Source organism: Schistocerca piceifrons, chromosome 11 (genome assembly GCF_021461385.2).
Source record: "Schistocerca piceifrons isolate TAMUIC-IGC-003096 chromosome 11, iqSchPice1.1, whole genome shotgun sequence".
Classification (NCBI taxonomy): Eukaryota; Metazoa; Arthropoda; class Insecta; order Orthoptera; family Acrididae; genus Schistocerca; species Schistocerca piceifrons.
In genome coordinates, this window is record NC_060148.1 from 172,766,924 (window position 1) to 172,784,552 (window position 17,629).

General features: G+C 39.8%; 1 long non-coding RNA gene across 2 annotated transcripts in view; it reads left to right on the forward strand.

The window, feature by feature from the left end:
• LOC124719887 overlaps positions 1 to 12,490 on the forward strand; it is a 36,161-nt gene extending 23,671 nt beyond the window's left edge. Inside the window, exons 1-3 of one of the 2 annotated variants that reach the window (XR_007006007.1) lie at positions 3,262 to 3,359; positions 3,480 to 3,740; positions 12,362 to 12,490. This is a non-coding gene — a long non-coding RNA (uncharacterized LOC124719887). Of the gene's footprint in view, positions 1 to 3,261; positions 3,360 to 3,479; positions 3,741 to 12,361 lie in introns of those variants that run through there. The other variant, XR_007006006.1, reaches the window with a different exon arrangement.
• The last annotated feature ends 5,139 nt before the right edge of the window (positions 12,491 to 17,629 follow it).

The window sequence follows — 17,629 nt, forward strand, 5'->3', positions numbered from 1 at the left end:
CATAGCAAGAGCAGCACTTCCACCCTTACCTATTCCATGTCACAAGAGACATTCCTCTGGGCTTCTGGACATCCTCGTTCATGAGCACAGTGCATTCTGTCCCAGTTTTTGTGCAGACTCCAATGTAGCTCTCCTCACCATTGGTGAAGTAGATGTTGCCCATTATGAGGTCCAATGCCAGGTCTTCTGGTAGACTCAAACCTATAAATTTTGAACCATGTCAATTTACACTTCTCTGTGCCAACTGTGCTAACTCCATAATCCTTATTGAACCCATTAACAGAAAACTGTCCGTGACCCAAATATGAACACCACGTCACAGAGCAAAAGGACATTTTCCCCACTAATAAATCTCTGGTAAAGGTGAAAGGGGCAACAAATAAAAAATTTTTAAGATGACTGGGGATTGACAACCCAAACCTTTGGCTCTTGGCCTACACCCAGTGAAAATCAAAGCCACAGATCCCTTCTCATATATTTCACCAAAACTTAATTTTTCTTTTCGAAACTATACACAAAAATTGGAATCAAAGTGTTCTTCCTTATACACTAGGCATGTACTGTAGAAGAAACAGTTTCCTCTAAAGTTAGCAACAGAACAGTGACACTGATACAGTACTGTTTTGTATTCAGTACTCTTCCACAAATGTAAATGTCTTCATTTGTCAGAAATTAATTTCAGTATTATGATTTCTTGTAAGCAACAATTTTTTTAATTTGCTGTGAAGTAGACACATTGGCTGTGTCAGAGATGTTTCTTTATATCAAGTCTATACTCTAGTCTGGACTGAAGGGAGAGATATTTGACATAAGAGCATGGAATACAGAGTCTGCAGAACAGTAAACTGTGAAAGAGTAGGGGATCAAAATTCCCATTACAAACTTTGAGAACTTTTAGAGGGGATTGAGTATGTAACATTTTGAATAGCTGTTTCTGTTGTGCAATAGTTTCATTTCAGATGTCTAGCTCTTCTGTTTCTGGTAGATGAATTTAATTAGGTGTGATGCAGTATAATTATTAGATAAAAATTCAAAAGGAAACTTAACAAAACATCCATTTATCACTTTAGCACATTTGTATTAACACTTTTTACATTATGTGTTTACATTATTCCGAAATGAAAAAGAACCCAGCATAATGTACTTAAAAGACAGTACCGATGGATTATGACAGCAACTCAATGTTGTGACCACTAATGTTACTGACATTGTACTTCTGAAGCATGTTGTACGCTCCATCCCACTAATGTCTCTTCAGTTTCTGGTGCAACAGCCAGAACTCATGCCAGTAGATCCTCCTCCTGTCTCTACGGGAGTCAAAAACTTTACATATGACCCCATGCAAAATAGTCCACAGGAATTAAATCTGTCAATTGTGTCAGCTAAGCGGTTGGACCAACTTAGCCTGTCCATTTTTCACTATACCATATTGTCTGTTGATGTGTGTGTGAGCTGCATGTCTGAGATGAAGTGGTGCCCATCATGCTGAAGCCACATTTCGTGACAGACATTCAGTGATACAGCTTTCAAGAACTGGTCTGACAAGTTTTTAGGAAGATTGAGGTTGCAGGACCATTTCCAATTATCATGAGTTGCACTTCCTTTCACTCAAGCTGTCTTAGAACAGAAACAATATGTTTCCTGACAGGTTGATATTCAAAATATTGTTTATCCACTCCCCCTACAGGTCCTTGAAGTTTGTCACAGGAATTTCTGAACAGCCTGTAGATGCCAACTAGCTGCAAGTGACACAGGGCGGCAGTAAGTATGCCTCCAGCATGGAGACCTAGGGCAGTAACACTTTGTGGATGAGAGAGCCAATACAATTCTGCTGGGTCAGAGAACAATGTTAATTTATTAAGAGGCTTCAACAGAACTTTGAAGAACCAGTACAGTTTGGCCAAAGTATGCCTAGAATAATTCACATCTGGAAGAGATTCCACAGTTAACATTATTATGCTGAGCTAATACATGATGCCAGCAGCTTCACAGTTAATAAAACCTGTTTTACACGGACGACTTTCCGCTGAAAATTCACTACTCGATTCGAGTGCGTGCTTCGAGGGTCTGCATGTAAATCAGGAGCCAACCACGACTCGAGCGGATCAGTGACGTCAATGATCACCTACATCTGCATCTACGTTTATAATTCACAAACCACCAAACGGTGTGTGGTGGAGGGCACTTTACATGCCACTGTCATTACCTCCCTTTCCTGTTTCAGTTGTGTATGGTTCGCAGGAAGAACGACTGCCAGAAAACCTCTGTGTGCACTCGAATCTCTCTAATTTTACATTCGTGATCTCCTCGGGAGGTATAAGTAGGGGGAAGCAATATATTCGATACCTCATCCAGAAATGCACCCTCTCGAAACCTGGACAGCAAGCTACACTGTGATGCAGAACACCTCTCTTGCAGAGTCTGCCACTCGAGTTTGCTAAACATCTCCGTAACGCTATCACGCTTACCAAATAATATGATCATTCCACTTCAAATTGTTCTGTATGCATACTCCCAGATATTTTACAGAAGTAACTGCTACCAGTGTTTGTTCCGCTATCTTATAATCATACAATAAAGGATCCTTCTTTCTATGTATTCACAATAGATTACATTTCTCTATGTTAAGGGTCAGTTTCCACTCCCTGCACCAAGTGCCTTTCTGCTGCAGATCTTCCTGCATTCCGCTGCAATTTTCTAATGCTGCAACTTCTCTGTATACTACAGCATCATCTGCGAAAAGCCATATGGAACTTCTGACACTATCTACTAGGTCATTTATATATATTGTGAAAAGCAATGAGCCCATAACACTCCCCTGTGGCATGCCAGAGATTACTTAGACGTCTGTAGACGTCTCTCCATTGAGAACAACATGCTGTGTTCTGTTTGCTAAATCTCTTCATTACAGCCACACAGCTGTTCTGATATTCTGTAGACTCTTACTCTGTTTATCAGGCGACAGTGCGGAACTGTATCAAACGCCTACCTGGGAGCCTGTATCTAATATTTTCTATGCCGAGTGCGGAGTTCTAAAATTCGGAGAATGCGGAATACTGCGCATGCACAGAAGGCATCGGCGTGCCATATTTGTTTACAGTTGTGGATTTACAGCAAAAGACAGACAGAACATTTTTGAGCACAATTCTCATAGTGAGTATCCATCATCAATTGTTAATAAATGTTGCCCATTTTTTGGTATTGTCACAGTATATATGTATATAAATTATTTGTATTTTATAATTTCGTGTTATTTTTTAGAAATGGAATAGACAAAGAATTTCATCACTGCCCTGATTTCTGCATATCAGGGCAAAAACGTTCTAATAGTTGCAGAACATTTGCTGTACCACAACAAGGTAAACTTGTAACTTCTGTAACATTCTTTGTGGTCCTTGTATCTATATACTACTTATAGGTGCAAGTAGATACATAAATGTGTAGAGAAGTATTATTGACAAATCTTGTATTTTTTCTAGAATGCAAGGAAAGAGTGTTTGGAACATGTAGCAACAAAAGTGGCCGAAGTCTTGCAAGGCATTACCGCTGATGACTGCAAGGCCAAATTCTCAACTTTGTGGTCTCACTATGGCGCTGAACTGAAGAAAATAGGCCAGAGCGAGAGCATTGGCTCATCCGGTGCCGTATACAGGCCGAGAGTCTGGTAGTTTGATGTTTTACATTTCCTGAAAGACTTCATTTCACCACGCGAAAGCCGGTGTAACATTCCGAACAGTGTTGTAAGTATTTTTAGTTAACTTTTTATTCTCATGTACAGCAGTTTGTAACAGTGCTTTCTATTGACAAAGTTAAGTTTGTTAATGCTGTTGGTGCTGCCTTGAAATGAAGAAAAAGATTTTAGTGAATTTTAAATAAAAAATTGAGCATAGTTTTGAGATAAGCTATTAAATGTAGGAAGAAGAGAGAGTTGAAATTGCATGTATTATCAGTAAAGGAAAATGTAGTTAACTTTTACTGAGTAACTGAATATATTACTTGAAGCAGTAACTCCAGAGGCGTTCAGTGAATGTAGCATAGCTGGCAGTTATAGAACATTAGCTCTATTTAGTATGTGCATTTGTCCATTGCATCTATAACAGCAGTAACTGCTGCAGATATATCTTGCCAGATTCACTGAACTTGTACACTACTTTTTGCAGAATTAATTTCTTAAAATGCTTCATGAATGAAAAATGTATTTTTCATCTAACTTTACAATTCCTGCTCAGCTTGTACATTTAAATGAACCATACAGGAATAGAAAATTGAACACTGTGCAATAAAAGTGCATATATTTATGGACTGAGTAGAAGCAGTGACACTAACTATGACTGTGTGTGTTTTTTTAATGTAGTTTGTATCACAGGTAGATTTATATCACAGGTAGATTTCTCAGTGAGCTTAACAGTGTAATCTGCACTGGCACTGTTAACAAGTGTTTTCTTGTGTGGTGGTTTATGCTGAGCATGGTGTTACTTTAATGATCAGCTTTTTACCAGTTAAATATATGTTAAAGAGTTGAAATGTTTGGCAAATAGGTCAGAGCTCATTGTTTCCACTATCTGCATATTGTGAAGTGGGGAATTTGAAAGTGATCAGATTATCAAACGTAGTTTTGTAACTATTAAGTATCTATGAAGTACACTCTAAGACAGAAAGAAACAATGCACTATGAAAGAATTATCCCAACTGGATGGAAATTGATAGATGTGATATACATGTACAGATGAACAAATGAGTACAATTTCAGAGAAAAATTGGATGATTTATTCAAGAGAAAGAGCTTCACAGACTGAGCAAGTCAGTAATAAGGTGTTCCACCTGTGGCCCTTATGCAAGCAGTTATTTGGGTTGGCACTGATTGATAGAGTTGTTGGATGTCCTCCAGACATGGTGTTGATGTTGTTGTTGTTGTTGTTGTTGACATTGTTGTTGTGGTCTTCACCCCAGAGACTGGTTTGATGCAGCTCTCCATGCTACTCTATCCTTTGCAAGCTTCTTCATCTCCCAGTACCTACTGCAACCTACATCCTTCTGAATCTGCATAGTGTATTCATCTCTTGGTCTCCCTCTACAATTTTTACCCTCCATGCTGCCCTCCAATACTAAATTGGTGACCCCTTGATGCCTCAGAATTGTCCTACCAAATGGTCCCTTCTTCTTGTCAAGCTGTGCCACAAACTCCTCTTCTCCCCAATCCTATTCAATACTTCCTCATTAGTTATGTGATCTACCCACCTTATCTTCAGCATTCTTCTGTAGCACCACATTTCGAATACATCTATTCTCTTCTCATCTCAACTATTTATCATCCACGTTTCACTTCCATACATGGATACACTCTATACAAATACTTTCAGAAACGATTTCCTGACGCTTAAATCTATACTCGATATTTAACAAATTTTTTTTTCTTCATAAACGCTTTCCTTGGCATTGCCAGTCTACATTTTATATCCTCTCTATTTCGACCTCTCTACTCTACCATCAGTTATTTTGCTCCCCAAATAGCAAAACTCATTTACCACTTTAAGCTCCTCATTTCCTAATTTAATTCCCGCAGCATCACCTGATTTAATTCGACCACATTCCATTATCCTTGTTTTGCTTTTGTTGGTGCTCATCTTATATCCTCCATTCAAGACACTGTCAATTCCGTTCAGCTGCTCTTCCAGGCCCTTTGCTGTCTCTGACAGAATTACAATGTCATCGGCAAACCTCAAAGTTTTTATTTCTACTCCAAAATTTTCTTTTGTTTCCTTTACTGCTTGCTCAATACACAGATTGAATAACATCAGGGATAGGCTACAACCCTGTCTCACTCCCTTCCCAATCCCTGCTTCTCTTTCATGCCCCTTGACTCTTATAACTGCTGTCTGGTTTCTGTACAAATTGTAAATAGCCTTTCACTCCCTGTATTTTATCCATGCCACCTTCAAAATTTGAAAGAGAGTATTCCAGTCAACATTGTCAAAAGCTTTCTGTAAGTCTACAAATGCTAGAAATGTAGGTTTGCCTTTCCTTAATCTATTTTCTAAGGTAAGCCGTAGGGCCAGTATTGCCTCACGTGTTCCAACATTTCTATGGAATCCAAACTGATCTTCCCCAAGGTCGGCCTCTACCAGTTTTTCCATTCGTCTGTAAAGAATTTGTGTTAGTATTTTGCAGCTGTGGATTATTAAACTGATAATTTGGTAATTTTCACATCGGTCAACACTTGCTTTCTTTGGGATTGGAATTATTATATTCTTCTTGAAGTCTGATGGAATTTCAGCTGTCTCTTACATCTTGCTCACCAGATGGAAGAGTTTTGTCAGGGCTGGTTTTCCCAAGGCTGTCAGTAGTTCTAATGGAATGTTGTCTACTCCGGGGCCTTGTTTCGGCTTAGGTCTTTTAGTGCTCTGTCAAACTCTTCACACAATATCATATCTCCCATTTCGTCTTCATCTACATCCTCTTCCATTTCCATAATATTGTCCTCAAGAACATCACCCTTGTATAGACCCTCCGTATACTCCTTCCACCTTTCTGCTTTCTCTTCTTTTCTTAGAACTGGGTTTCCATCTGAACTTTTGATATTCATGCAAGTGGTTCTCTTTTCTCCAAAGGTCTCTTTAATTTTCCTGTAGGCAGTATCTATCTTACTTCTATTCTTATATGCTCTACATCCTTACATTTGTCCTCTAGCCATCCCTTCTTAGCCATTTTGGACTACCTGTCGATCTCATTTTTGAGACATTTGTATTCGTTTTTGCCTGCTTCATTTACTGCATTTTTGTATTTTCTCCTTTTGTCAATTAAATTCAATATCTCTTCTGTTACCGAAGGATTTCTATTAGCCCTCGCCTTTTTACCTACTTGATCCTCTGCTGCCTTCACTATTTCATCTCTCAAAGCTACCCATTCTTCTTCTACTATATTTCTTTCCTCCATTCTTGTCAATCGTTCTCTAATGCTCTCACTGAAACTCTCTGCAACCTCTGCTTCTGTCAGTTTATCCAGGTCCCATCTTCTTAAGTTCCCAGCTTTTTGCAGTTTCTTCAGTTTTAATCTACAGTTCATAACCAATAGATTGTGGTCAGAGTCTACATCCGCCCCTGGAAATTTCTTACAATTTAAAATCTGGTTCCTAAATCTCTGTCTTACCATTATATAATCTATCTGATGCCTTCTAGTATCTCCAGGATTCTTCCATGTATACAACCTTCTTTTATGATTCTTGAACCAAGTGTTAGCTATGATTAAGTTATGCTTTGTGGACAATGCTATGAGGCGGCTTCCTCATTCATTCCTTACCCCCATTCCATATTCACCTACTATGTTTCCTTCTCCTTTCCCTACTGTCGAATTCCAGTCACCAATGACTATTAAATTTTCATCTCCCTTTACTATCTGAATAATTTCTTTTATCTCATCATACATTTCATCAATCTCTTCATCATCTGCGGAGCTAGTTGACATAGAAACTTGTACTACTGTGGCAGGCGTGGGCTTTGTATCTATCTTGGCCACAATAATGCGTTCACTGTGCTGTTTGTAATAGCTTACTCACATTCCTATTTTTTTATTCATTATTAAACCTACTCCTGCATTACACCTATTTGATTTTGTATTAAAACCCTGTATTCACCTGACCAGAAGTCTTGTTGCTCCTGCCACCAAACTTCACTAATTCCCACTATATCTAACTTTAACCTATCCATTTCCCTTTTTAAATTTTCTAACCTGCCTGCCCGATTAAGAGATCGGACATTCCACACTCCGACCCGTAGAATGCCAGTTTTCTTTCTCCTGATAACAACATCCACCTGAGCATTCCCCGCCCGGAGATCCAAATGGGGGACTATTTTACCTCTGGAATATTATACCCAACAGGACGCCATCATCATTTAACCATACAGTAAAGCTGCATGCTTTCGTGAAAAATTACAGCTGTAATTTCCCCTTGCTTTCAGCCGTTCGGAGTACCAGCACAGCAAGGCTGTTTTCGTCAGTGTTACAAGGCCAGATCAGTCAATCATCCAGACTGTTGCTCCTGCAACTACTGAAAAGGCTGCTGCCCCTCTTCAGGAACCACACGTTTGTCTGGCCTCTCAACAGATACCCCTCCGTTGTGGTTGCACCTATGGTACGGCTATCTGTATTGCTGAGGCACACAAGCCTCCCCATCAACGGCAAGGTCCATGGTTCGTGCGGGGAGGCTCCAGAGGGGTATAGTGCCAAATTCTGTCCAGCTGCTGCATTGGTTCACCAAAATCCAAAGCTAGTTGGGGGCTCTGCCCGTAATGCTCCAAAGGTTCTCAGTTTGTGGGAGATCCGGTGACCGTGCTAGCCAAAGTACGGTTTGGTAATTACAAAGACAAGCAATAGAGACTCTTCCTGTGAGAAGGGATTATCTTGTTGAAATGTAAGGCCAGGAAGGTGTCCCATCAAGGGCAACAAAATCCCCAGATGACAACCTAACAGGTCCTGTTGAGAAATGAAATGGCACATCAGACAATCACTCTTGGTTGTCTAGCCACATGACAGGTGACATTTGGGTTGGTAACCCACCACTGTCCAGGGCATCTCCAGATACATCTTTGCCAGTCATTGGGGTTCAATTCAAAGTTGGATTCATCATTGAACACAATTCTACTCCAGTCAGTGAGATTCCAGGCTGCATATGCTCAACACCACTGCAGACAGGTTTGTTGTTGTACAGAGATCAGTGGTGGTCAGCACAAGTGACACTGAGAGCTCAGACCCCTTTCTGAGATCCACCTATTAATCATCCTTGTGGTCACTGAAGCCTCAGTTGCTCATCAGATCAATACAGGGTTATTACAAATGATTGAAGCGATTTCACAGCTCTACAATAACTTTATTATTTGAGATATTTTCACAATGCTTTGCACACACATACAAAAACTCAAAAAGTTTTTTTAGGCATTCACAAATGTTCGATATGTGCCCCTTTAGTGATTCGGCAGACATCAAGCCGATAATCAAGTTCCTCCCACACTCGGCGCAGCATGTCCCCATCAATGAGTTTGAAAGCATCGTTGACGCGAGCTCGCAGTTCTGGCACGTTTCTTGGTAGAGGAGGTTTAAACACTGAAACTTTCACATAACCCCACAGAAAGGAATCGCATGAGGTTAAGTTGGGAGAGCGTGGAGGCCATGACATGAATTGCTGATCATGATCTCCAGCACGACCGATCCATCGGTTTTCCAATCTCCTGTTTAAGAAATGCCGAACATCATGATGGAAGTGCGGTGGAGCACCATCCTGTTGAAAGATGAAGTCGGCGCTGTCGGTCTCCAGTTGTGGCATGAGCCAATTTTCCAGCATGTCCAGATACACGTGTCCTGTAACGTTTTTTTCGCAGAAGAAAAAGGGGCCGTAAACTTTAAACCGTGAGATTGCACAAAACACGTTAACTTTTAGTGAATTGCGAATTTGCTGCATGAATGCATGAGGATTCTATACCGCCCAGATTTGCACATTGTGTCTGTTCACTTCACCATTAAGAAAAAATGTTGCTTCATCACTGAAAACAAGTTTCGCACTGAACGCATCCTCTTCCATTAACTGTTGCAACCGCGCCGAACATTCAAAGCGTTTGACTTTGTCATCGGGTGTCAGGGCTTGTAGCAATGGTAATGGTAAGGCTATGGTACGTTTAGCTCCCTGCTTGCTTTATTCGTCGATTTCCACGGGCTACGCGTGAAACTTGCCCGCACGCCTTCAACCGTTTCTTCGCTCACTGCAGGCCGACCCGTTGATTTCCCCTTACACAGGCATGCAGAAGCTTTAAACTGCGCATACCATTGCCGAATGGAGTTAGCAGTTGGTGGATCTTTGTTGAACTTCGTCCTGAAGTGTCATTGCACTGTTATGACTGACTGATGTGAGTGCATTTCAAGCACGACATACGCTTTCTCGGCTCCTGTCGCCATTTTGTCTCACTGCGCTCTCGAGCGCTCTGGTGGCAGAAACCTGAAGTGCGGCTTCAGCCGAACAAAACTTTATGAGTTTTTCTACGTATCTGTAGTGTGTCGTGACCATATGTCAATGAATGGAGCTACAGTGAATTTATGAAATCGCTTCAATCATTTGCAATAGCCCTGTAGTGATGATGAGTCAGGGGCTCTGAGTGCCTGTGTGGTGATTGCTGAGTCCTCACATTCTGTTGTCTCTCTAGGTCAACTGTTTCCATCCCAATGCTGTGTTCAGCCACGGTTAACCCATTCCTGCCAACATAGTCGAATATTGGCATCACTCGCAATTCATTGTGAGTGATTCGCTGGCTACTCCAACTGTCTTTTTTGAATCCAACTATGTGCTGTCATCTGTGTATATTGTTGACATGGCACTCTGTAAGGCATAGCTACTGTCAAACTGAGTACACTGAATGGAATGTGCAATGACTGTATGTCTTGGTATCAACATATCCCCAGTTTACTAACCTTGCCAACTGTGTGGCGAAATTTCATTGCAGCATCATACATCCACCTGTCAACCACCAAAGTTTACAGTTTTTTTTTTTTTTTTTTGTGTAATAAACTTTGCTCAATTGATGAAACTCCCACTACATGGCATTCTTACCTCTGTCTTTCCCGGTAGGATCTTCCATATTCTGCCATCTTTGTGTGGGTCATGCTAAGTTGACACATGGTTTTTTACTACACAATGATCCCCCACCCCCATCCCTGTAGTGGGGCTCCCCTCATGGTGATACATATTTTGCTGGACTGCCCATGCCTTTTGGTCCTGTGCACTAAATATGCCACTGCCAGGTGCCAGCAGCCAATCCTTGGATGATTAAGTCTGTCCTCAGTTTTCTTTATGAAAGTGCTTCGTCCTCTCAGGTTTAAGTTCTTGAATTTTTGTCTGGAATTGGAGTCCCTTGGTGTTGGCGTTGGTTATGGAGGCCATGGCCTTGCCTCCACACCAGCTAGATTCTTTCCACCATTTCCGCTACTTTTGTGCAATTTTTTCCCATTTTCATGTGTCTTCTTCCTCCGGTGTTGTCCCCATAATGATGTGATCGTGGTACATAATATGCAGTTCGGGATGGATTGATGGAGGTGCTGATGCCCCAATGGGCGTAGCATTTCTGGGGCACCCTACTCTCCCCTGTTTTTTCCTCTCCCTGCTGCCCCAATGTTCCTTCTACCTTTGTTAGCCTGTTTCTCCTTCCCCTTGACTGGACTGTACTGTTTGTGTTGTTTCTGCCTTGGTTTTTTTCCTACCACCTTAGATCGTGGGACCGATTACATCACTGTTTAGTCCCCTCTCCCAGTCAACCAACCAACCATCTGTCAATACCTGCATAAATATCAGTTTGTGAACAGTTTACATAACTATTATGTTGTGTATCGTTTTTCTTGCCCTAAAGTGTAGAGGGTGACCCAAAAGCCTGATAACATTTGAAAATTCAATATTTTACCAATTAATGAAGGTAGTGAGGTAAAAATTGACACACATGCTTTAAATGACATGGGGTTTATGAAACCAGAAACAAGTTCTCGAAAGACCAACAGATGGTGCTTCATAGGATACAAAAACAAAAATTAACATAAAAATTGATTTTTAGGAAGATGATGTTCTTTGCGTAAGAAATGCTCAGCATGTCAGATGTCGTTCATCAATAACACCTGCAGTCAAGGGACAATGTTGTGAACAGCATGGTACAGCATATCAATAAATATGATGAGAAATTGCCATCAGATATCATCTTTTTAGCATCCATAATGTCAGATGATCACTGTAGACTTCTGACTTCAGGTAAACCTACAACCAATAATCACATGGATTGCGGCCAAACATGATGGAAGTATCAACTCAGCAAACAGTCCTCACCTAATGATATGTGTAAGAGATCTTTCACACATGTAGCAATGTGGGCTGCAGCGCCATCCTGCATAAAAGTCATACCTTCCTGCAGGTGTTTATCAGCCAGGCTAAGGATGATGCGATACTTCACACCCGCCATGCTGAGAATTTGAAAAGCAGTACTATGCATTTCCTCAAAGAAAAAAAGCCCAGTCATGAGTGATGTGGTAAATCTACACCACATTGTGACTTCCTCCTCATGCCATTGAGTTCCCAGTGTCATTGACTTGTTGGCTGGTTTTTGCACTCATTATGGACTTCAATAAAACTCCATGTCATTTCAGACGTGTATCAAGTTTTACCTCTCTACCTTCTTTATTCTGTGTATTAGTGCATTTTCAAATGTTAACAGACTTTTGTGTCACCCTATATTTTACTCTTAAATTTAGTTTGATTTTGTTCTTTTGGTAGATGTAATGTAATGTAATGTAATGTAATGTGAGTGCAGACTTCTGTTTATTTCTTTTTTATGTTCATTAGGTCTATGGGAAGCACGTACATTGATCACACAACAGCTTCAGTAAAATCAAGACTTAAAAGTGATACTGTGACACTTGTTGATGGCAATACCTGCAAGCTCATAGGACAGTTTGATGATGTACATAATTGTAAGGATGTCTACAGTTTTGTATCTCAGTTTTAAGGTGCTATGTAAGAGCTAGTCAAATTAAAATGAGATAGATGGCCGGAGCAAATTGACAGCAAAAAATTTCTTTCTTCAGGGCTTCAAAAATATGGAAATCATGTTGGTAAGATTGTGACTCTATGAAGGACGCGCAAAGGCTTCCCAGCAAAACTAACGTAGAAACAGCCTTGCAACGTATTAGCCCCTCCACATATCACCAAGGTTGTCTTGAGTATGCTGCAGAAATTTTGCTGGGTAGCTCTTGCACATCTGCCATTCACTCCTGATCTCTCCCCTTGTGATTTCCATATTTTTGGAGCCTCAAAGAAAGACATCCATGGCATTTGTTTTGCTTCGGACAAAGAGATTCACACCCTGGGTGGTAGTGGTGGTGGTGGTGGTGGTGGTGGTAGTAGTAGTAGTAGTAGTAGTAGAAGCATTATTCATCCGTAGATCTCTTTTCACAAGTATATAGGACATGTCAAAGCATTTACAAATTTAGACCAATTTAAAATAAGCGAATTCATATACATGTATATTTAATAATAATAATAGCTTTATTCAACATCGAATGGTACACTGCACATGTACAAAGAAACAGTAATGATTAAAGTTATTTGTACAATACACAAGACACATTCTTCTGAATACGTCATTAATTTACAACAAAATTACAATAAGGTGTTTACTTATTTCTATTCACATAATTTCACAAAGCATTTGTTGTTCTTCATATAAGTATGGTACTCTTCTAATATGTAGAAAGGGTGTTTTACTAAAAATTTATTTACATACTCCTAGTTAGACATAATCATTAGATTTACACCTGGTATACAATACTTTTTTTTTACAAATAACATATTAAATAATGTAATACCACACTGTTCACTCGTATTTCACTATCACTCACTGCACACTGTATACACACATTGTTTCATAACACTTCCCTCACCACACACACACACACACACACACACACACACACACACACATACACACACACACCAACACACACTGGTGATATCTGGACCATTTTCTGTACCACAACTTCCCCTTTTGCTACCCTGAGAAACTGAGTCAGCATCCCTCCGTGATGAGTGAGATGTTGAGCTCAGAAAGAGGAAGAGGTGTTAGTATTGTGCTATGCATAGCTTGGGGTTAAGTATTTCTAGAAAGGAAAAAGAAGGAAAAAAACGTAAATTGAAGGTGTTATGTGGAATTTTGGATGTTTTTTAATCATTATTATTATTATTATTATTATTATTATTATTATTACTATTACTATTATTTATTTCTACAATATTTTTTTTTATGAAACCCCTACTCTGTTTGATCTAAGTAATCCTTCAATGTATAAAATGTATTGCATAACAGGCACTTTTAGCTGCCTTTTTTAAATAAGTGTATTTCTGTGATTTCCTTAATCTCTTTTGGTGATTTATTGTACAGTTTTATTTCTTGGTAGAAAATGCTGTTTTGAGTTATATGTATATTTTTTCTTGGTAAATGTAAGTTGAGTCTATCTCTTGTTGCATGGTCATGGACAGAGCTGTTTGTGCAGTAATTACCAATGTTATTTTTGATATGTATAACTGACTAGTAAATGTGTTCACATGGAGCAGTTAAAATCCCCAGTGTTTTGAACAGATCTTTACAATGACCTCAACTAGTATTTTTGGTTAATATTCTTATGGCTCTTTTCTGGAGTTTGAAATTTGTGTTCATATTTTGTGCATTTGTTCCCCAGAAAAGAATGCCAAAGCTAACAAATGAGTGTACATATAAATAATATGTAACTAAAAGAACTGCATGTTACACACTGAGGATAGGATTCTAAGGGCATTCGCTCTGGTTGTAGGATTGGGAAAAGAATGGACAGTCCTGGGACTCACATGGTGTGGCTCTCCAATCCACTGGTTAGTGTTGGGACACTGATTTGTGAATTTCTGGTGAGAGGGTTTCCTAAAGGGAGTATTTTCACTGGTGAATGACAGAGGAGAAAGTTACTTCTTTTGCTGGGTGGGAGGAGTGTTTCTCAAAATTAACGGTGCTGCAAGAACCATGAGAAGGAAGGGCCTATCTCCCCTATGGTCAAGTTTATCTGTGTGCTACCAGATGTCTTGATGTCTATGAAATAAATACTCCTGTAACTACCGACAACTTGCTCACAGTAGTGACAAGGGTCAATATCATCACTTAGATTGAACTGAGGCCATCATACGTTTCCAGGGCTTCTAAATATGAGAGCATCTGTGAGCTTTAGTTCTTCACTTTTGTGTTTGTTGACTAAGTTACCACACTTCTGCAACTGAGGGGGGTAGTCGTCCCCAAAACTGACACAGACGGGGTAGTGATCTCGCAATAAATTTTCATAATGTGGATGACCACAATCTGCCCAAATAGGATGACATGTACACTGGGAAGACATCGGCCCCAAGTGCCACCCTTTAAAAATGTTGAATGTAGGATGGGAATCCGGCTTCACTTTGCATCAGTAACACCAATTTTTTTTACCTTTCCTGAAGGTGAATCCCTCACAAAAGTCAGGAAAATGTGCTGGTGTTTGCTTTGTTTTTGTGGGCCTCAACGGGCACGATAAACAAAGTGAATCCCTCATCTCGCCAATTGTTCATGCAGTCCTTCATCTGTATGAAGGATTAGTTCCCAGTGAAAAATTAATTCTTGTACCATTTTGATGTTCTTATGTAGTGTGATGATAACATGTACATAACCAACTTGTTTACAAGAAAAGAATGCCCAGGAATGGGTAGCATTTACCATCTTAATTAAGATTTAATCACACAGCAGTTTGCAAAGGGAAGAGAGTTCGCCAGTAACTTTTTCAATAATCTCCACAAAAACACTGATTTAATAGAGAAAAAGTATAATCCATCTATTCTGATGCAAACCAGAAACATAGGGGAATAACTGTTGACAAGTCGCTAAGTTATGTTTTCCTCCCATGGTGAAGCCCAGGAGGAAAAGTTTCTAGGGTCACAATAATAAGCATTGAATTGCAATCTGTCCAAAAAGTCTGCAGAGGATTCATGGCCACCAGCTGACAACTTTGGTCATTACATGACTCCAGACGTTCACCACAATTCCACCTACTCTGAACGAAGGCTCTCACAATGCATGGCACCCTGTCAGAGCAAAGGCCACCTGGCACAATGGTCAGTGCCCAGAGTCTCAATACCCCAAAATGGCAGGCATCTTCTACTTTGTGTAAGTGGGAGGTGAAGGCTGGGGTATCAGTAGTGTGATCCATGTGTGGTCAGGAGGGCTACCACCATACGGATACTTGATGACACTCCACCCCCCCCCCCCCCATCCCCTCACCCACACCCCCACCCCCTTCCCATCCGGACTAGCTACGTTGCTGGATGGTGGGCAACCTATCCCGCATGACACCATGGCCAGGTTAGCAGAAGAGTTTCTGTGTTAGAGTATAAGTCAGAGAAAATATATAGTCAGAGTAAAACTTCACCACAGGTAATGAAAAGGTCCTGCAATGGTTTGTGGGTCAATGCTCATCACACATATACACATAAAAGAATTGTGAGATACCTGGGTGCAAGACTCTTCTGTGTGGTAGGGCTCATTTATAATGAATTCTTTTAAAGCAGTCTGTCTGAATGAGGTATTTAGCCTCTCACACCTGTAATCAAAGGAATTATACCATTTTTGACCATGCTCTCCCTTACATTTTCAGTTGTCAGTTCAGCTGCTGTATCTTTTCCCCTCCTGTTACAGTTTTGTCTTGTTTATTTGTGTCTCCCAATAGCAGCAATGTGCACAGCTTCAATGTGAGCAACAACCAATGTCAGTAGAAATTCAGTGCTCCCCTGACTGCTCTGTTCATCCAAGATTGGCACACATTTGTGTGAGAGTTGTGACACCTAGCTTATCCCAGTCACTTCTGATACTATCTCAGCTTGAAGGCCACAAGTCTTTGCCTATTGTTCTTGAACCTCATGTCTTGTACAAAAAACCTACATATCCGTGTGAAGAGTATGACTAGAAATCCCTTCTCCTATCCCACTGCAGTTGTGTCAGTACAAGGCAATTCACGGTCACCACCCACTCACCAATAGCAAACTATTAACTAAATTAAATTACACAGATATGTGTTTACATAATGGGTCTGGTACAGCTGTGTTGACAACTGCTGACACACAAAGAGAAGTGTGGCCTACTTGTCACAATGTAATCAAGCCTGCTTTAATTTCTATAGGTAAATAGGAAGTACTACAACACAGTCTTTTAAATGAAATGGGAGTGCCAAAGATATACCCAGACAAACTTCATCCCACATTTATTGTAAATTAATTTATTTCAGAGTCTGTGTTTTCCCACCTTGTGAACTTTCCAGTTTTAATGAATAATACTATATCAAAAGTGATACTTTTGTGATATGAACATGAAGTGTCATTCATACACTTGTTCACTTCATAATGTGGATGAAATTAATGGTTAAACTCCAATTAATACCTTAACTACAGAGCAGCACAAAATGACAGTGTCTCATCTGCAACCAAAACTACTTATTCCATTCTATTAATTAGTATACTTAATGTCTGAAGTGCTGTACTCTTTTTTTGACGTGTAGCTGATGCATCCACAATACCACAAAATCACTTCCTTGAAGAATATGTTTTCAATAAACAATAAAAATCTCTTTGTAAGAGATAAGAAGGAAAATTCTTACTATCAAGTTGTTCAAGTGATCAGACTGTGGAGAAAACAATTTATGATGAAGAGAGAGATACAGTAAGGTAATGTTACAAATGAAGTTTTGGAGAATCAACTATGCAAAAATAAAAGTAAGAGGACACACTGGATCACTAAAACTAAATACTAGTGCAAAGGTCATAAACAAGAATAATTATATAGTACATTTTTCTGAATTTATCACAAAAAGTAATAAGGTAAAACTACTCAGATACCATGAGATAGATCATAACAATGGTTCACAATAATATCTGATGAATTAATCAGTAAATGAAATGACTAGCAATCTATGATGATATACAGTAAGGAAATAATAATCTGCGAGACAATGCTAATTATTTACGGTACTGTAAAGTTGTTGCAAATGAGTTGCAGTAGACACTGCAAGTAGT